Here is a 22685-nt window from a genome sequence, read left to right as displayed (position 1 = left end):
CTTTTTTAAGTAGTCCTGAGGCTTAACTTTAAATCTGTGAACTTGGATTTGTGTGTTTATAAATGACTCTCAACACTGTTGATTGAATGAACAATAGCAATGCTTTATAAAATGCCAACCTGTGGAGCACAACGCGTGCTCATATCCAGAATCTCTGTGATGGAGAACTTTACTAGATGCATTGATTCTTTATTCTCTCAATGACACCTTAAAGCTGAGCATGATATCCCCAGTGGTCATAGTGTAATCATAACAGAAAATTGTCTACTTCTGCACCTCCCTTAGGACGAATATACAGCAGTACTTCCTCGCAATGGAACAGCTTTTTCCAAATTGGCAACTTTGCAGGATGACTGCTTGCCTAATGGAAGAATGAGTTTATAATCATTTTCTCTGTCCTTGAAAAACTCTCTAATGTTAGTGCATACAGGCATATCCGCAGAGGTATAGTGCATGCTCTAAATAAAAACATCCTCTGCTCAGGCGGTTAGTAAACATTAGGCTGCTGGTATGGAATATAAATTAAACTGTTTTTCAATGTTAAAGGCCAAGGCAACTCTTAAACAGTTATTTAAGTTTTGCATGGTTGCTGGTGAGCTTAATCATATATAGGATTAGTTTATCATGTTTGGCTTCCATTGGCAAGATACTACATACCCACCAAAATTCCTAATTTAATGAAGAAGGCAACTATAAAAGCTTAGTTATGGTTTTGTGATTTTGAACTCACCAGTGGAAGTCTCCATACTGGAATGTTGTGTAAACTAGATAGGCAAAAGCAGGGTAATAACTACAAGTCAAAATATTATGGGACTAACTCAATTTGCTGGCCCAAGAAGGAACTTTCTTTGCAGTACCCAGCATTTTTTTCGAGGGTGCTGAGGGAATAAAACATTCTATGAAATGTCTAATGAACAGAGCAGTACAAGGTGGCATTTGGGGTGGAAACAAAATAATTATTTAGGCATAGTGATGAGCAAGGTCAATGGAGGCAATCTTAAAAAGTAAATTCTGACCATTTTTAGGGCTAACAAAGGGTATTGGAAGCTGGGACAGTCAGGGAACACGTACCAATGCAATATATATATATATATATATATATATATATATATATATACAGTTTTGCAGGGAGTGGGTCTTTTAACCACTTAAGCCCCGGAAGATTTTACCCCCATTCCGACCAGGGGGTATTTTACGACTCGGCACTGCGTGACTTTAACTGACAATTGTGCGGTCATGCAATGTGGTACCCAAACGAAATTTACGTCCTTTTTTTCCCACAAACAGAGCTTTCTTTTGGTGGTATTTGATCACCTCTGCGCTTTTTATTTTTTGCGATATTAATAAAAAAAGAGCGAAAATTTTGCAAAAAAATGACATTTTCAACTTTGTCTTTTAAAAAATATCCAATATACTCAATTTATGTATTTTTTTTTGGCCAAAATATATTTAGCTACATGTCTTTGACAAAAAAAAATTCAATGAGCGTATTTTTATTGGTTTGCGCAAAAGTTATAGCGTCTACAAACTATGGTGTAAATACAGAAATTTACGCAGCTTTAATTTTTGACTGCCTATCTCATTTCATGAAGTGCTAAAATGGCAGGGCAGTACAAAACCCCCCCAAACTACCACTTTTTGGAAAGTAGACATCCTAAGGAATGTTCTGAGAGGCATGTTGAGCTCATTGAATATTTCATTTTTTTGTCACAGGTGTTTGAAAAATGACTAAAATTTTTTTTTTTTTTTTTTTTACACAAAGTTGTCATTGAAATGATATATTGCTCACACATGCCATGGGTATATGTGTAATTACACCCCAAAATATATTCTGCTGCTTCTCCTGAGTACAGGGATACCACATATGTGGGACTTTTTGGGAGCCTAGCTGTGTACGGGACCACAAAAACAAATCCCCACCATCAGAATTTCAAAGGGCGTACATTTTTCATTGCATTTTCTCACTACCTCTAACGGTTTAGGAGGCCCTGAAATGTCAAGATACCACAAAACCCCCCCAAATGACCCCATTTTGGAAAGTAGACACCCCAAGCTGTTTGCTAAGAGGCATGGTGAGTCCATGGAATATTTTATATTTTACCACAAGTTTTGGGAATATTACTATTTTTTTTTTTTATTTTTTTTTTTTACACAACGTTGTCACTAAAAGATAAAATTCTCACACATGACATGGGTATATGTGGAATTACACCCCAAAATACATTCTGCCACTTCTCCTGAGTATGGGGATGCCCCATGTGTGAGACTTTTTGGGAGCCTAGCTGTGTACAGGACCGCGAAAACCAATCAACACTCCCAGGTTTTCTAATGGCGTAAATTGTGCATGTCACCTCTGCACTACCTGTCACAGTTTCGGAGGCCCTAAAATTCCAAGATAGCACAAACCCCCCCCAAATGACCCCATTTTGGAAAGTAGACACCCCAAGCTATTTGCTGAGAGGCATGGTGAGTCCATGGAATATTTTATATTCTGCCACAAGTTCCGGGAAATACATATATATATATATTTTTTTTTTTTTTTTTCACAAAGTTGTCAGTAAATGAAATATTGCTCACACATGCCATGGGTATATGTGAAATGACACCCCAAAATACATTCTGCTGCTTCTCCTGAGTACAGGGATACCCCATGTGTGAGACTTTTTTGCAGTCTAGCCGAGTACAGGTCCCCGAAAACCAGTCCCCGCTTTCAGGCTTTCCAAGGGCGTAAATTGTTGATTTCACTCCTGACTACCTATCACAGTTTCGGAGGCCCTAAAATTCCAAGATAGCACAAAACCCCCCCAAATGACCCCATTTTGGAAAGTAGACACCCCAAGCTATTTGCTGAGAGGCATGGTGAGTCCATGGAATATTTTATATTTTGCCACAAGTTCCGGGAAATATATATATATATATATATTTTTTTTTTTTTCACAAAGTTGTCAGTAAATGAAATATTGCTCACACATGCCATGGGTATATGTGAAATGACACCCCAAAATACATTCTGCTGCTTCTCCTGAGTACAGGGATACCCCATGTGTGAGACTTTTTTGCAGTCTAGCCGAGTACAGGTCCCCGAAAACCAGTCCCCACTTTCAGGCTTTCCAAGGGCGTAAATTGTTGATTTCACTCCTGACTACCTATCACAGTTTCGGAGGCCCTAAAATTCCAAGATAGCACAAAACCCCCCCAAATGACCCCATTTTGGAAAGTAGACACCCCAAGCTATTTGCTGAGAGGCATGGTGAGTCCATGGAATATTTTATATTTTGCCACAAGTTCCGGGAAATATATATATATATATATTTTTTTTTTTTTTTTACACAAAGTTGTCAGTAAATGATATATTGCTCACACATGCCATGGGTATATGTGAACTGACACCCCAAAATACATTCTGCTGCTTCTCCTGAGTATAGGGATACCCCATGTGTGAGACTTTTTTGCAGTCTAGCCGAGTACAGGACCCCGAAAACCAATCATCGCCTTCAGGCTTTCCAAGGGCGTAAATTGTTGATTTCACTCCTGACTACCTATCACAGTTTTGGAGGCCATGAAATGCCAAGACAGCACAACCCCCCCCCAAATGACCCCTTTTCGGAAAGTAGACACCCTGAGCTATTTGCAGAGAGGCATGTTGAGTGTTTTGCAGATCTCACTTTTTGTCACAAAGTTTTGGAAATTGAAAAAAGAGGAAAAAAAATGCATTTTCCTGTTTTTTCTTCATTTTCCAAAAAAAATTAGAGCTGCAAAATACTCACCATGCCTCTCAGCAAATAGATTGGAGTGTCTACTTTGCAAAATGGGGTCATTTGGGGGGGGTTTGTGCAATCTTGGCTTTTTATGGACTTCAAAACTGTGATAGGTAGTAAGGAGTGAGATCAACAATTTACGCCCTTAGAAAGCCTAAAGGTGCGCATTGGTTTTCCGGGTCCTGTACGCGGCTAGACTGGCAAAAAGTCTCACACATGGGGTATCATTGTACTCAGGAGAAGCAGCAGAATGTATTTTGGGGTGTCATTTCACATATACCCATGGCCTGTGTGAGCAATATATCATTTACTGACAACTTTGTGTAAAAAAATTAAAAAAAATAAAAAAAATTTTTTTCCTCGAAACTTGTGGCAAAATATAAACTATTCCATGGACTCACCATACTTCTCAGCCAGTAGCTTGGAGTGTCTACTTTGCAAAATGGGGTCATTTGGGGGGGTTTTGTGCCATCTTGAAATTTCAGGGCCTCTGAAACTGTGACAGGTAGTCAGGGGTAAAATCAGCAATTTACGCCATTAGAAAACCTGAAGATGTGGATTGGTTTTCGGGGGCGCGTACACAGCTAGGCTCCCAAAAAGTCTCACACATGTGGTATCCCTGTACTCAGGAGAAGCAAAAGAATGTATTTTGGGGTGTCATTTCACATATTCCCATGGCATGCATGAGCAATATATCATTTAGTGACAACTTTCTGTAAAAAAACAACAAAAAAAAAAAAAATAATAATTTTCCCGAAACTTGTGGCAAAATATAAAATACTCCATGGACTCACCATGCCTCTCAGAAAAAAGCTTTGGGTGTCTACTTTTCAAAAAGGGGTCATTAGGGGGGTGTTTGAACAGTTCCGGCATTTTATACTCAATCTTATCCACACATCACCCACTCTTCTAACCACTTGAAAACCAAGCCTTTTCTGTGCCTTTTTGTTTACATGAAAAAATATTTTTTTTTTACTAGAAAATTACTTTGAACCCCCAAACATTATATATTTTTTTAAAGCAGAGGCCCTATAGAATAAAATGGTGGATGTTGCAAATTTTTTTGTCACACGGTATTTGCGCACAGATTTTCCAAACGCAATTTTTGCGAAAAAAATACATTTTTTTTTAATTTATTGCACAAATACACTATATAATTCCAATTTTTTTGGTAAAATTTAAAAGATGATCTTATGCCGAGTTCATAGACACCTAACATGACATGCTTTAAAAATTGCGCATGCCTGCGCAGCGACAAAAACGTATGTACATTTTTGAAAACCTTTAAAAGTCTCTACAGGTTACCACTTTAGACTTACAGAGGAGGTCTACTGCAAGAATTACTGCACTCGATCTGGCGATCGCGGCGATACCTCACATGCATGCTGCAATTGTGGTTTACATATGACACTAGACCACCGCTTGCGTGCGCCATTGCGCGCAAGCACCGGGGGTAAGGGGGGGGGGCTCAATTTTTTTTTTTTTTTTTTTTCTTTTGCTTTTTTATGTTATTTTGACACCTTTCCTTTAATTTTTTTTTTTTTTAAATCATTTTTATTGTTATCATAGTGAATTTAAATATCCCCTATGATAGCAATCTGTAGTGACAGGTACTCTTTTTAAAAAAAATTGGGGTCTTTTAGACTCTAGATCTCTCCTCTGACCTTAACGCATCTGACCACACCAAAATTGGTGTGATAAAATACTTTCCCAATTTCCCAATGGCCCTGTTTATTTCTGGCGAAACAGAAGTCATAAAATGCTCGTAGCCTCCGGCATCTTAGGCCATAGAGATGATTGGAGCCATTCTCATCTCCAATTAGCTCTATGGTTAGATAATTGAACCACCGGCTGCACTCTCGGGTTAACCGGTGGGACAGGAGAGCCAGAGAAAAACCATGGAAGGCTGCGGAAGGCGGCGGTGGGGGGGGGGGAGGCCCCTCCCACTGCATGTAAAAGCAGTCTAGCGGCCAATTACCTGCTAGAATTGCTTTTACATGTAAGCCGACCGCTGGCTGTAAAAAACGATACCAAGATGATGCCTAAATCTGCAGGCATCATCCTGGTATAACCACTCAAAGTCCAGCAACGTACCAGTACATTGCTGGTCCTTGTTTGGCATATAGGTTTTTTTTTTTTTCATGCAGCCTGTGGGCTGAACGGAAAAAAAGAGAACCTATCAGAAATCAGCACAGGAATAATGCGTAGTATTACTCATCATTAACCGCCCAAACAACCACCCACTGAATTTAATGATGGGTATACACGACACTATCCACGTATACCAAAATAGGATTTTAACTGCAGTGCTGAAATCAGAAAATCACCACAGCTGCTATCAGCAAAGGTATCCATATATGCTGAGCGCAAACGCTGTTTGTGTCAGAATATATAAAATCAATGCGTGGTAGCCGACGAGGGACCTGCAAGAGAAACAGGTCACAAAAGAATGAAAAAACAAACAAAGGACATTGAAAAAAAGTATAGTAGGAAGGAGTAGAAGGACATATAAAATGACTGACAACAACAGTTTTTGGATTTTCATCATTAACCGCCCAAACAACCACCCACTGAATTTAATGATGGGTATACACGGCGCTATCCACGTATACCAAAATAGGATTTTAACTGCAGTGCTGAAATCAGAAAATCACCACAGCTGCTATCAGCAAAGGTATCCATATATGCTGAGCGCAAACGCTGTTTGTGTCAGAATATATAAAATCAATGCGTGGTAGCTGACGAGGGACCTGCAAGAGAAACAGGTCACAAAAGAATGAAAAAACAAACAAAGGACATTGAAAAAAAGTATAGTAGGAAGGAGTAGAAGGACATATAAAATGACTGACAACAACAGTTTTTGGATTTTCATCATTAACCGCCCAAACAACCACCCACTGAATTTAATGATGGGTATACACGGCGCTATCCACGTATACCAAAATAGGATTTTAACTGCAGTGCTGAAATCAGAAAATCACCACAGCTGCTATCAGCAAAGGTATCCATATATGCTGAGCGCAAACGCTGTTTGTGTCAGAATATATAAAATCAATGCGTGGTAGCCGACAAGGGACCTGCAAGAGAAACAGGTCACAAAAGAATGAAAAAACAAACAAAGGACATTGAAAAAAAGTATAGTAGGAAGGAGTAGAAGGACATATAAAATTACTGACACCACAACAGTTTTTGGATCCTTTTATTTTTCTTTCTAACTGTTCCTTTACTTCTTGATTTGGGAGGGACTGCGATCATCTGCGATCTTCTCTTCCAGCTTGGGTCTCTCAAAATGTCGATGGACATCCAACATCCTTCGAGACCCTGTGTTTATGTGCCCTACACTGTGTCGTGCTGTACCCTACGCTAATAATCCACTAGTGTATGGTAGCGCTCGAAACATTCCCCGATGCAGAGACCAGGTTGGTCAGGACATTTGGGACAATAATAACGGGTGTCACGCCTAAATCCGCGCTTGCTACAGACACGACATCTTCTTTGGGGCCATCTTTGGGTAGGGGTACTCGGGAGGACATGTGAAAAATGCCTCTCATGCAGCCGGCTCACTGCATCTGGAAGGGGAAGTTGGGCAGGCATGCCTCCTGGGTACAGGTAGGCAAGGATGATCTCTTCCTGGAATTCCCGGAAAGATCCAGTTCGTCCTGACGCCCTGTATAGGACAAAGGCGTTCAGCATAGCCAATTGGTATAGGTAAACAGACACTTTTTTGTACCAGCGTCTGGCTTTACGGGCAACTAAATACGGCGCCAAAAGCTGGTCGTTAAGGTCCACCCCTCCCATGTTAAGGTTATATTCGTGGACACAGAGGGGTTTCTCCATAACGCCAGTTGCCGTAGGAATTTGGATCGTCGTGTCTGGGTGAAGGGAGGACAGAACATAAACATCCCGTGTATCCTTCCACTTCACCGCAAGTAATTTGTCCGTTTTCAAGCAGGCTCTCGCCCCCCGACTAAGACGGGAATCTACAAGCCGTTGGGGGAAGCCCCGGCGATTAGGTCGCACGGTGCCACATGCGCCAATTTGTAAATCAAGAAGGTGACTAAATAGTGGCACGCTTGTATAAAAGTTGTCCACGTACAAATGGTACCCCTTTCCGGATAAGGGTGACACCAAGTCCCAAACGATCTTACCGCTGCTCCCTATGTAGTCTGGGCAGTTGGGGGGCTCCACACAGCTATCTTTTCCCTCATAGACCCGGAAACTAACTGTATAGCCTGTGGCCCTGTCACACAATTTATACAGTTTGACCCCGTACTTGGCACGCTTGCTGGGGAGGTACTGTTTCATAGCAAGGCGGCCAGTAAATTTAATCAGGGACTCGTCAACGCAGACAACTTGTTCGGGGGTAAACAAGGCTGCAAACCGCTGATTGAAGTGGTCTATGAGGGGCCGAATTTTGTGGAGCCGATCGTATGCAGGGTCTCCCCGAGGACGACAGAGTTCATTGTCGCTGAAATGCATAAATCGCAGAATTTGCTCGTATCTCGTCCTGGACATAGAGGCAGAGTACATGCGCATATGGTGAATTGGGCTAGTGGACCAATATAGCCGCAATTCACTCTGTTTAGTTATGCCCATGTGGAGGGAAAGGCCCAGAAAGATCTTAAATTCGGAAACCGTTATAGGTTTCCAGCCGAATTGTCTGGCAAGGTGTGAATTTGGGTTGGCGGCGATGAACTGTTGTGCATACAAATTTGATTGATCCACAATAGATCTGTAAAGATCTTCCGTGAAGAACAGCTCAAAAAAGTTCAGGGGCGTAAAACCAGCTGTCTCCACGTGGATTCCAGGTTGGGCGGTGAATGGGGGAAGTACTGGCGCTGTAGTATCGGTGGGTTGCCAATTAGGAAATGCCAGCGCATCAGGGAGGGCACTATGGGCTCTACGGGCCTGTCTTCGAATACGCGGTGGCTGCGGGCCACTACTTGTGCTAGCCACCGCACCAGCTTCAACTGCACTTAGGGGACTCGCCACGTCACCAGGTCTTACTGCAGTGCTGGTTGTACTAGGTCCAGGTTGTACTAGGCCGCTGGCGCTTGCCAGGTCGCCAGAAGGATGAGCGGCACTAGTACCCACACTCTGCTCCATACGAGCACCCTGCGATTCCTGCATCACAACAACTTCAGAATGGGGTCGGGTACGCCTGGGTCTAACAGGGACCCATCTGTCGTCGGAGCTATCTGTCAGGGAGCCGCTGCCATCATCAGGTTCATATACTGACACTAATTCGGTCATTGTAGCTTCCCCTTCGCTATCAGATGACTCGGTCAGCATATAACTGAGAAGCTCTTCATCCCTGTACGAACGTTTGGTCATTTTGGCAACTAAATTTACTCGTACAGTGATGCGACTCACAGGTAATAAAAGCACCTGGTTGTCGAAGACTATTTCAAGCGCTACAAAAAAAACTGCTAATGCTAGCAGGGATCAGGCCTGACTCTGCTAACACAGCGGTTTTGTGTCTTGTGTTTTTTTGCAAGTGACAGTAATCTATTGATTACTACACTTGCCTGGGTGAAAGGGTTAAACGCAGGTGCTGGCCGGAATCAGTACTGATCGTGCAAACACCGCGTTTTGGGAACCCTAAACTATGGGGGCGCTAGTATAGTTCTGATCAGATCAGATATTGATCTGTTCAAACACTATACTAGAAATGGAAGTGTAGGTGCGTGCGTGCGTGCGTGCGTGTGTGGCAATCAAGGGGTTACTTCTAAACTATGCGCTGGGGATCTGGGGGGGGGTGGCGGGGACCCTAAACCTCCTTTGGGAAAGAAACTAGCTAGCTAGCGCAACCTCAAGTCACAATGACACCAATACAAAATACAGTAAAAACAGTATATTATGTGTGTATTAGTGCTAATGTGACAGAGGGTGTAGGGGTTAACGGGATGTGATCAGGGGGGGATCAGGGGTTTAAATCTTTATTGGAAGGGACTGGCGGGTATCCTAAGGATAAAAGGAACGGTGGCAAGCGCTAAACCTGGTCACAAGTCACACTTATACAGGTATATAGAAAATGCTATATACTGTATACAGTGTGCGTTGTGGCAGGGGGTGTAGGGGTGATCAGGAGGGGATCAGGGGATTAAATCTTTATTGGGCGGGTGGGGGGGACCCTAAACCTGCTTGGGACACAAACTTAGTCGCCTGCGCTAATTCTGATCACAATGACACTAATACAAAAATACAAAAACACAGTATATTACGTTTGTATTAGTGCTGATGTGACAGAGGGTGTAGGGGTTAACTAGCGGTGATCAGGGGGGGATCAGGTGGGATCAGGGGCTTAAATCTTTATTAGGGGGGGGTGGCGGGTAATTCAAGTGGAAAAAGGGGGGTCGCAAGCGCTAGACCTGACCACAAATCACACTTATACGGGTATATAGCAAAATGCTATATACTGTATACGGTGTGTGTTATGGCAGGGGGTGTAGGGGTGATCAGGGGGGGGTCAGGGGCTTAAATCTTTATTGGGCGGGTGGCGGGGACCCTAAACCTTCTTGGGACAGAAACTTAGTCGCCTGCGCTAATTCTGATCACAATGACACTAATACAAAAATACAATAACACCGTATATTGCGTTTGTATTAGTGCTGATGTGACAGAGGGTGTAGGGGTTAACGGCGGTGATCAGGGGGGGTTCAGGGGGGATCAGTGGGTTAAATCTTTATTAGGGGGGGGTGGGGGGTAATTTGAGTGGAAAAGGGGGGGTCGCAAGGGCTACACCTGTTCACAAATCACACTTATACAGGTATATAGGTATATGCTATATGCTGTATATAGTGTGTGTTGTGTCAGGTGCTGTAGGGGTTAATTGGGGGGGCGATCGGGGGTGAAATGTGCCTATCTAACTGTGTGTGGGTGTGCTTGGTGCAGTACTCACAGTAAGATGTGCTCTCCTCTCACGCTGGATCCGAAAAGACCGTTGTGGGGGGAGGGCACATCTCCTCTAAGCCTGTGTTTACATTTCACAGGCTTAGAGGATGATCTGATTGGGCAGGACCGATCAACAGGTCCAGACCAAAAATGATTGGCCTGGACCTGATGACTGATCGGTTCTGAACCCAATCGAGTCATCATCGGCGGCGGGGACGCGCGGGAGCGCGCACAGGGCCGGCAAATTGTGCTGACGTAGGCCTACGTCAGTTTGCCTGGCCGGGGCTGAGTGCCGACGTAGATCGTCGTGCGCCGGTCGTAAAGTGGTTAATAAGGCTTAAAGTGAAACAGTAAAAATGCACAATTCTGTTAAATAACATCCTTGATGTCAGGAAAGAGCTCACCTGCTGGTGGCACTGTAGCTCCCAGATCCATAGGCTGCAGTTCCAGTGTCCACCAGCGGGTGTCTCTCAGCAGCCAGAAGCTGACATCTCATGCAATCAGTCATCACCTGATGCTGATTGCAGGAAGTGTATATAAACCCTGTGCACTGCCTTGGTGTTGTCTCCATGTGCTCCTGGCCTGCGTTCCTGTGTCTCTGCATCCTGATCCTGGACTCTGATCCTAACACTGCAGCCTGATTCCTTCCTTCCTACCTGCTTACTCCATCTCCTGTTACCCCCTCTCTGTTCTGTTCTGTCTTGTTCCCAGCTCCCTCTGCTTGATATCCTGTGTATGACACTGGCTCTGTTATGATTACGATTCGTTTATCCTGTTTTCTGTATATATTTGATGTGAGCAGTTGTTCGCTGTGTGTCACTATTGTTTGGTTATCTGGTTTGATTTACACAGTTGTAGTTTTCTGGAGGTGCGTTTACACTTGTGTTATTCATTTATTTTTAAATAAATTATATTCTTTTACACTTTACTTGTGCCTTATATTCTCTGTGGCAGTCCACACATTTCTGGTCACACCTGTTACTGACACTTGAGGGATGCCTTAAATCTGTGCATGTGAAGTGTGGCACCTGTAGATTGTACTAAAGCAAAAGTGACATTTCTAAAGTAATAAAAAAGAAAACTAGAGAAAATATTGGATTGTACAGGCCAGAGGAAGGAGCATACATTCAACTGATAAAAATGTCCATATTCTATTGAAATATCAAACATTTAAAAATGTAGATCCCTGGTACTTTACGCCCTACTTAATTGCAAAATTCACTGACAATGGTAGCAACCTTTGTTGGAGATGCAAGACAAATGTGGGCACATTGCTACACATGTTTTGGACCTGCAACAACCTACGCAGTTTTTGGTCAGCAGTCTTTAGACTGATAGCAAGTGTAAAAAAGGCCCAAACTTTAAAAAAAAAAAAAAAAAAAGACCCAGCTCTGGCCATTCTAAGCGTGGGTGTGAATAATATCCATCCCTCCATTAGACCGATCACAATGCTAATTTTGTTCGCAGCCAGAGCAATCCTGGCTAAAAAATGGAAATCCGATGAAACCCCCAACATTACTGAAGTGATTTATCTACTGAAAGATATACATGTCTATGAGCAACTTATGGCTTTCAAGGATGGCTCCACTGCCAAAGTGACAGCCAACTGGCAACCTTGGCGCTCTTATGTTACTTTATCGAGGCAATCTACCTGAGGGGCACTCTATATGGTACACTACCATTCTTCTTTGTTCCACTACTCTGTTCTGTTTTCTATGTACTAATCGTAACTTTTTTTCTCTAGATACAAGCTTACACGTTTCTTTCTATTTAGCCTATGTGTAATGTGCAAAATAATTGATGTTTTCCAAAGTTATTTTCAGTTATTGCAAACAACTTTAATATTGTTACGTAGATTTACTATGTACACATATGTACGTACTGTTGTCTTTTCTATTATTTTCGAAAACCAAATAATAAAAATTCAAGTTAACCACTTAAGCCCCGGAGGATTTTCCTGCTCAAAGACCAGGGCCTATTTTGCGATTCGGCACTGCGTGAGTTTAACGGACAATTGCGCGGTCATGCGACGCTGTACCCAAATGAAATTGATGTCTTTTTTTTCCCACAAACAGAGCTTTCTTTTGGTGCTATATGATCACCTGTGCGACTTCTATTTTTTGCGCTATAAACAAAAAAAGAGCGTCAATTTTGAAAAAATAACAATATTTTTCACATTTTTATATATGAAATTCCCCCAAAAAAATTTAAAAATCAAAATTCTTGAACATTTTAGGCCAATTTGTTTTCTGCTACATATGTCTGGTAAAAAAACATCGCAATAAGCACATTTTGATTGGTTTACGCAAAAGTTAGTGCGTTTACTAACTAAGGGAAAGATTTTTATTGTTTTTTTTTTTTTAACTAGTAATGGCAGCGATCTGCAATTTTTTTGCGGGACTGCGACATTGCGGTGGACAGATTGGACCCCTGAATAACATTTTTTACACTTTTGGGGGTTCCAGTGACATTACTACAGTAATCAGTGCTATACATATGCACTGTTACTGTAAAAATGACACTGGCAGGGAAGGGGTTAACTTTATTAGTGATCAAGGGGTTAAGTGTGTCCCTAGGGGCGTGATTCTAACTGTAAAGGGGCATGGCTTGTGATGTAACCACAGAGACATACGATCCTACATAGCAGGATCGTATGATCTCTGCAGTTACACTAGGGAGAATGACAGGCGGCTTTGGCAATGAGTAAGTGACATCTCTAAGTCGTGAAACGCGTCTGCCTTTGTGTCCTGCATCCACAGTGTGTTGTTCCAGTTTGCCTATTGTTTGATGTGGAATAAATTTACTCCAATTTTTGATTTACAACGGAGTGCGGTCATCTCTCTTTTTGCTTCATATAATTCTGGATTGAGGGATCCAACCAGCACCTGATACCTAGCCCACCTGGAGCGGTCTTTCCCAATTGGATTTCAGCTACCTCAGCCGCCTGCTTTTCTCCCTCTCCAGCGGGAGATCGCGAGTGGCCAGGGGACATCGGAGATGCCGGTCACTCGCACGGGGATGCCTGTGAATGAGCGGGATGCCCGTACTTCCCCCATTAAATGATTTCAGGTGTAAACAGCCGATTTCACTCCCCTTGATTTTTATGAGCTGTTTTTCATGGAAGATCTTTACAGATCTATTGTGGACCAAAGCAATTTATATGCCGTTCAAATTTATTGCCGCAAATCCAAATTTGACCCTTGCCAGAGAATTTGCATGGAAACGTATCACTGTTCCTGAATTTAAAACCTTTCTGGGCCTATCCCTTATTATGAGCATTATTAAAAAAGAGTGAGTTGCAGTCATATTGGTTCACTGACCCAATTCATCATATGCCCGTGTTCTCTGCTGCCATGGCCAGGACTAGATACGAGCAAATCTTGCGATTCACGCATTTCAATGACAATGAACTCTGTTGTCCTCAGGGTGACCCTGGATATGTCCGACTCCACAAAATTTGGCCCATCGTAAATCACTTCAACCAAAAATTTTCAGCCTTGTATACACTTCCACAAGCTGTCTGCGATGATGAGTCCCCGATTAAATTTATTTGCCACCTTGTTTTCAAACAGTTTCTCCCCAGCAAGCATGCCAGATATGGGGTCAAGATGTATAAGCTCTGTGATAGGGTTACAGGCTATACATGTAGTTTCTGGATTTATGAGGGAAAAGATAGCAATGTAGAGCCCCCCAACTGCCCAGACTACATGGGGAGCAGCGGGAAGATTGTTTGGGATTTGGTGTCACTCTTATTCAGAAAAGGGTACCATTTATACGTGGACAGTGCCACTTTTTAGTCACCTTTTTGATTCTGGGGGGGGGGGGCTTCCACCAACGGCTTGTAGATTCCTGACTTAGACGGGGGGAGAGACCATGCTTGAAGTGTAATAAATTGCTTGCAGTGAAGTGGAGGGACAGACACACGGAATGTTTTTGTTCTGTCCTCCATTCATGCAGATACGACAGTCCAAACTGCAATGGTGACTGGTGTTGTTGAGCAGCCCCTTGTAAGATTCTGGTGCCTCTGGTACCCTTGTTTTCTATTTTCTTTTCAAATATGCATCCCACCTTTCTAATTAGGTGGTACGCATACACCTTTAAGACAGATGACGTCATCGCCGAGCGCCGCAGAGCGGCTATTTCAACCGCCGGCGTTCTCTCTCACATTGTTCGTTCAACCTGCCGTGTGTCCACATGCTTACAAGCTTGCCTTGCTACCGGAACCTCCAGCTATTCTCTTTTACTTGGAAACAGACCGGAACCTCGCTACTTATCCCTGTATCTCGCTACTGGATCACTCCCTTACTACTGGACCCTTCTACTACTAACTTACTAGTGATAAGTACCCCACAGGGGAATCCTCCATAACCTTACTTACACTATCTACCTCTGCACATAAGGACTGTTACTATCTATGCATACTAATTCTATCATCTGCACTGTTACATAGATTGCTAGCTCTTGAGTCTACTACCATCTATCCTTGCACTGGGTTAGTCTATCCTGTATTTGTCATCTGCTGTCCTTACCACCTGTTACCATACTCGATTACTAACCTATCTGCATTCTACCTAATACCATCTAATACTCTCCTGAACATTTCTATCAAGTGCTTACCATCTCTGTCACTGTTCACACCTGTCCCTTCAGCACATCATCTTCATACTATCATATACATCCTATCACTCCAGGAACATCTTATTGAGTGTGTATATCTGTATGCTGAAGCTGACAGGCCCACAGTGATGAGTCTGGAGAGTTGGATCTGGTTATTCAACACATCTCTACATGACTACTGAGTGGAGATTCTGCAGCTGCAAATCCAGCCTACTACAAAAACGCAGGAGCGTTACAGATTGAACGAACCTAAAAAATGGATTCAGCAGAATTACCCACTCAAGTGACACAATTAACACAACAAGTAAATGCATTAATGCTTGCTCTTACTGAAGTAAAAGAAGAAAATCAGACTCTGATACAGCAGGTAACCCGTCTTTCACGGCTCACTGCTGCTCAACCCCCTGAACCTAAAATAAACCCTCCTCTAGTGTTTACAGGTGATCGGAAAAAATTTTGTGAATTCAAAAACGCATGTCAATTGCTTTTTTTGTTAAAACCTCGTACATACCCTACTGATCAAATTAAAGTCTGTACCGTTATCCCATACTTAACGGGTGATCCACGGGCCTGGGCAGACTCTCTCTTTGAGAAAAATGATCAGCTTCTCAACTCCTATTCTTTATTCCTAGCGGAACTCGCTAGTTTATATGATGACCCCAACAGGCAGAGTACTGCTGATATTCAATTGAGGGCTTTAAAACAAGGAAGGAGACCTGTAGAAGACTTTGTAGCTGAGTTCAAAAGATGGACCCTTGATTCAGGGTGGAATGACACATCTCTGCGAACTCAATTCAGACTCGGGTTGTCAGAAGCTGTTAAAGATGAGCTCGCCCGAGCGGATTTACCTGGCACCTTGGATGCCTTAATACAACTCAGTATCAACATCGACAGGTGACTGCGTGAAAGAAGGGCTAAAAAGATGGGAATGCCATTGTCTAGTCCTTCTCGGATTTCTGCCGTTGACCCTACTCCCATGAAGGTAGGAACCATACGCCCACCTTTATCAACTACTGAATGAGCCAGAAGAAGATCCAGAAATCTCTGCATGTACTGCGCATCCCCGGATCATTTGATAAGCGTCTGTCCCCTTGTCCGCAAAAAAGAGGGTGAGTGTTCACATGTCTTGCTAGGAGGATTAATGACTTCCTTTTCTAACCCCTATCTTTTTGTTCATTTGACATTGCAGTGGGACCAGACTAGGATTACCACCAAGGCTATGATCGACACCGGATCTTGTGGAAACTGTCACTACTTATTGCTGTCATAGGGGATATTTAAATTCCCTGTTTATTTTACTTCCTCACTAACTATAACAGTTTCGGAGGCCCTGAAATGTCAAGATAGCATAAAACTTCCCTAAATTACCCCATTTTGGAAATTGGACACTCCAAGCTATTTGCTGAGAGGCATTTTGAGTTCATGGAATATTTTATATTTTGCCACAAGTTTCAGGAAAATGACAAAAATGTTTTTTTTGTTTTTTGGTTTTTTTTGACAATTAAATGATATATTGCTCAAGCATGCCATGGCTATATGTGAAATTACATTCTGCTTTTTCTCCTGAGTACGGGGATACCCCATGTGAGAGACTTTTTGGCAGTCTAGCTGCGTACAGGACTCTGAAAACCAATCACTGCCTTTTAATTTGTTGATTTTGTTGATTTTGTTGATTTCACTCCTCACTGCCTATTACAGTTTTGGAGGCCATGAAATGCCAAGGTAGCACTAACAAAAACCCCAAATGACCCCTTTTCAGAAAGTAGACAGGTATTTTCTAAGAGGCATGGTGAGTATTTTGCAGCTCCCCTTTGTTTTGGAAAATGAAGAAAGAAATAAAAAATTTATTTTTTTATTTCTTTTTTAAATTTTCAAATCTTTGTGACAAAAAGCGAGATCTGCAAAATACTCAACATGCCTCTTCAGCAAATGGCTTAGGGTGTCAACTTTCCAAAAAGGGGTCATGGGGGGCAAGGTTTTGCTGTCTTGGCAATTCATTGCCACCGAAACTGTATCCCCCATACTCAGAAGAAGCAGCAGAATGTATTTTGTGGTGTAATTCCACATATACCCATGGTATGTGTGAGCAATATATAATCTCAATGTCAATTTTGTGTAAAAATGTATTTCTTTTTTTTGTCATTTTTTTAAACATCTGTGACAAAAAAATGAATATTTAATGGGCTCAACATGCCTCTCAGGAAATTCTTTGGGGTGTCTCCTTTCCAAAAAGGGGTCATTTTTTTTTTTGGCGGGGGGGTTGTACTGCCCTGCCATTTTAGCACTTTGAGAAATGAGATAGGCAGTCAGAAAGTAAAAGCTGCGTAAATTCCAGTATATACTGTACACCATAGTTTGAAGACGCTATAACTTTTGCGCCAACCAATATATATACACTCATTGAGATTTTTTTTATCAAAGACATGTAGCCAAATACATTTTGGCCTAAATGTATGACAAAAATTTAGTTTATTGGATATTTTTTATATGAAAAAGTAGAAAGGTAATTTTTTCGCAACAAATGGCCTGGTCATTAAGTGGGTAAAACCTTCCGGTCCTTAAGTGATTAAAGAATAGAAAACACAAAACACATGAGAGATGTATAACATGTGGATAATATCCATGTTCATATTCTTCAAAATTCTGTTTTTTTTTTTTTTTGCACTATTTCAACAATCAAATTTACCTTAGAATCTGTCTGTATCCCCAATTCGTAAATTAACAAGCCTCATATAGATGGCACAACATTGCTAAACCTTCCTACAGAGGAATACGCATGTATTTCAAGATCTCCAACATATAATCTGCAAATTACACTTTTCATTTGTATTGCAAAATATACATGTAACTCACTAATATATATCTCAGGAACTCTCCAGGCAATGGCAGCGATCACCTGGCCACCAAATAGGCCAGTAGTTACCAGACAAGGATGTCCAGCTCTAAAGATAATAAATAAAGAAAATAAGGCCATTACATCTGCCATCTATTAGTACATAATTCACTAGACCAATATTTGAGTCTCCTACCTTGACTGTATACTGAATGTGTGTGTTTGCCGCTGTTCCCTGTTGAATGGCAGATAAAAAAATTGTGCAGGTAAATGACAGTTCTGATCCCAAACCTGCTTCTGTTTGTAAACAAAGCACTTACGGATAGGGGGGAAGGAGGGTCCCGGATGACTTTATTGACCACATATGGTAATGGTTATGTATGGTCAATGATGGCGACCAGCAAGAAAAAAAATGAAAAAATAGCAGAGCGTCCCCTCCCCAAAATGCATACCAGACCAGTTTGGATAGGGTTAGGACTTCTGTCAGGTTGTTATTGTTGGAGATGGAGGTAGAAGTTGCTTAATCCAAATGTAGATCGAATGCATGTTTAAAATATGCAAACTCACCAGAACTGATTGCTGTCTAGATTATAGGACAGCAATAACGCCTTCAGCTACTGGTATGTTTGCTCTCTGGTTATCGCTGTTGAACTGACAGATATAATGGATCTCCCAATTGTTCAGATGAGGCCATCAGGGAACTCTCAACCAATCAGACAGGACGAATCATCAAATGTAAGAAAAATATGCTGATAGTGTAGTATTTATTATACCAAAAGTAATAAAACAACAAATGTAGAACAAAATAAAAAACCCTTAACATCAACAGATCCCCCCAGACAATGTATAGAGAACTGGTAGTTTGACTCTAAGTATAGGTCCATAAAGTGCATAGGGAACATGTAGTGAGAAAATACACTTACATCAGGTGCCGCCACCCTAGACTTAGAATGGCAGCTGGACCTCAGGCATATGTGCCAGCTCAACAGGCATTTAGCACCACACGCTTCATCAGGAGCATCACGGCCTCATCTTAATGATTGGGAGATCCATTATATCTGTCAGTTCAACAGAGATAACCAGAGAGGAAGCACACCAGTAGCTGAAGGCGTTATTGCTGTCCTATAATCTAGACAGAAATCAGTTCTAGTGAGTTTGCATTTCAGCTATATGGTGAAGGCAAGACACCAGGGGTGACACCTGAGAACATTTTTTGCACTTGGCAACTTTTCACTTTTATCTTCTTTTTCACATGGATTTGCTATAAAGGGCACTTTTTTGTGACTAAGGACACTCCATCACATTTGTGTATCTAATGTATTTAACATAGATTTCATATAATTTCACAGCTAATTTTGTTCATACTTAAAGCGCTGCAATATATTTTATGTTGTTTATATAAGTGTTGGTATATTTGCACTGATTGCACGCTGCTGTCATTTGATTAATTGAGCGCTGACAACACATTATTTTTTATATGTTTAAAATATGAACACTATTAATTTGTAGGGCACTGGGTGGCAGCTCATTGTCAGAAAGAGGTCTCTAGAGGCTGTTTTGAGTAAAATCCAAGATGTATAGGAAAAAAAAAAAAAGTGCCCAGACTAAACGTTTTCAAGCAAAAGAAAACGCTGCCGCTTACAGACCAAAATCCAATCAAACCAGCATTCCAGGGCTCCAAGCCTTGCCACAGGCCATGAAATGCACAAAAGAAGTAAAAAGTCTCCAGGGAGAAGTTTAGTGCTTTGTAAGGTTTATTCAGTAAAAGCACTGATACAGCAGACAGTAGAGACTATCTTGTGAGGTGTAACATCGTGTAATATGTAAAACAAAGTGTTTTGTACTGTATGTGTGCTTTTACTGAATACATCTTTTCATTACAGTTCTTCCTGGAGACTCTTTACTTCCTTTGCACCCAGACCAAATATTAACCACTTCCCGACTGCCGCATGACTATTTACGGTGGCGGTCAGCCCCTCACAGGCAAAGCGACGTAGGTCTACGTCGCTAGCCTGTGAGGCTCTAGGGAGCGAGCGCGCGCCGCCGGAGAAAGCTCTGTTTGTGAGAAAAAAAGGACGTCAAATTCGTTTAGGTACATCATCGCACAATCGCGCAATTGTCCGTTAAAGTCACGCAGTGCCGAATCGCAAAATAGGCCCTGGTCAGGAAGGGGGTAAAATCTTCCGGGACAAGCCAGTGTATTTCAGAGGTTCTAGCGAGCACATTACGTCAGGGCCTAAAATTGCTGGTAAGAATCTGGATGATTTCATACTTGAATGGGTTAAAAAGATAAACATCAAAATCTCAGTATTAAAGTGGAAATTTAGTCAGAAACCTAAGTCAGACCTGGGGATTACTTTGTCTCTAGCAGCGTGTACAAAGACCCTCCATTTGTAACAAGTATCAGGAATCAGAGTATAAAATATTCACTCGTTAGTACCGTACTCCTGCTCTCCTACATTATTTATATGATACTGTGTCAGAGAGATGTTGGAGATGTGAACATGGATGGAGGAACATGCTACATGTGTCCTGGTCTTGCCCCTCTCTTGATAACTTTTCAACGCGAGTCCAGGAGATCACCCAAATATTCTGGGATCTGCAACTTCCTAAAACACCTTTTTCCTTTTGTATCACAACTCTATTCCGACAGCCAGCTATAAAAAATCGGTGTTGCGTCTGCTGGTCAATGCAAGCAGGTTCATGCAAACTGGCACAATGGAAGTCCCCTCAACCAATGACAATCCAGAAGGGTAGAAGATATTAGGGAAATAGAGAGTCTTATTAGCTCATTAAAAGACATATATACCAAATTCAGAAATATGAATAGGATTTAATGGATAGAATTTACATTCACTGATGACTTCAAATTACTGTCAAATGTCGAAAATGTTTGATATCAGAGTAATATTGTGGATGGCCTGTGAGAGACCACAAGCCCCTCCTTATAATCTTCAGAAAGATCTGCTGGAGATCTCTCTTACCTTACTCTGTGTGTGTGCCCCCCATTGGATGCACCTTCCCCCTATTTTCCTTACCCCCCAACCTCTCCATCTATTCTCTATATTTCCTGTCTGGCAGAATGAAAAAAAAGGAAATTAAAGTGGAAGTAAACTCCCCTATCGTTTTCAGCCAAGGAAGCTGCCATCTTAGCCTCTGTTTAAATTGCAACTGCCTTGATGCTGCACATGTGATAAGTTTTGCCACCAGCCATTGGATGGTCTGACAGTTTGGTTGAGAGCACAACCAATGTGACAGCTAGCATTTCCGGCATGCCGGGAATATTAACTCTTTTTTGAAAATATCAAATCGATGGGTTTACTTCCGCTTTAAGTCCTGCTAGATCACTTCATACTGGCCACTTTTGCAGATATAGCTATGTAAAACATTAAAATCCAGTAATATACCATGTCACCTCTCTCACCCTGCTCTGCATGTGCTCAGCTGCTCTCTATTTTTTGGCGCTGTGCAAATATTGTAGCGACCGATCAGCTGACAGTCTAAAGAATTACTGCTGTTCAGCAGCTTTGGGCATCAGAAAAATGGCAGCTTCCAGCAAGAAGAAACAGGAGCAATGCTGGGAGTAATTTACAGCACACACTAATTTTAGTAGCATAGTTAATAATGTGGAATGTATGCATCTTGCTAAAGAATGTTATTTTCAACAAGTTGTTATGGGTAAAGTTCTGTTTTAAGTGCAGTCATCAGCAGCTTAATGCAAAGTCTTTGATATCTCTTTTCCTTTCTGTCCTACTGATAGTACTCACAAGTATAAGCGATATCCCCAGTGAGGCCAAGGGCAAAAACCTGAAAAGAGTTCCTCATCCTCTCTAAAACTCTTTTCCTGGAGTAACACTCTAACTGGTGACTTTAGTTCTCCTTTAAAGGGCCTGTTATTTTTTACGTACCTAGCACTCATGGATTTTCACACGCCAAACGTTCTGCATAAAACAGTCACCTGACCTTACACATTCTTAGGAAGCACATTAATAATTTACATTTCCAGTCCATGTATTTACATCAAAATAATCTATTGATCAGTACTGGACCTTCAAAGAGATGCAGGCCAGTGATCTACACCTGTGTTTCATCCATTGCTCAGTGCGTAAGAAGTGTAATATTCTTGATAAAAGTAGCTTCTGATGACAGCAGACAGCCTAATGGTGACTATTAACAGGAGTATCATCGTACATTGCATCTAAGGCCATATTGTCAGAATTATTAGAAAAAAACAAAAAGAGCATTGTATCGCTTTACCAAGGACAAATACATAGGTAAAGAAAAAAGGCAAAGGTAATGATAAAATGATACCTTTTAGCAGGGAATTAAAATTATAATTTATGGCTTTAGACTATTAGGTCTGACGATGAATGTTAGTCTCTGCTAAAGTAAAACTACAGTGGTTTTGAGTCAGGTTTAATTTATATATACATTTTAAACAATTTCTTACATTTTCGTTGTTTATACATCATTTTTATCTTTCATAAACAGATTTAAAGTATAACTAAAGGGAAAACTTTTTTTTTTTTTTTTTTTTTTAGTTTTGGATGTGCAGAGGGATTAGAACACCTGAAAAGATTCCC

The sequence above is a fragment of the Pelophylax lessonae genome (genome assembly GCF_965119305.1).
Source record: "Pelophylax lessonae genome assembly, chromosome: 1".
Lineage (NCBI taxonomy): Eukaryota > Metazoa > Chordata > Amphibia > Anura > Ranidae > Pelophylax > Pelophylax lessonae.
This window is presented reverse-complemented; position numbering follows the sequence as displayed.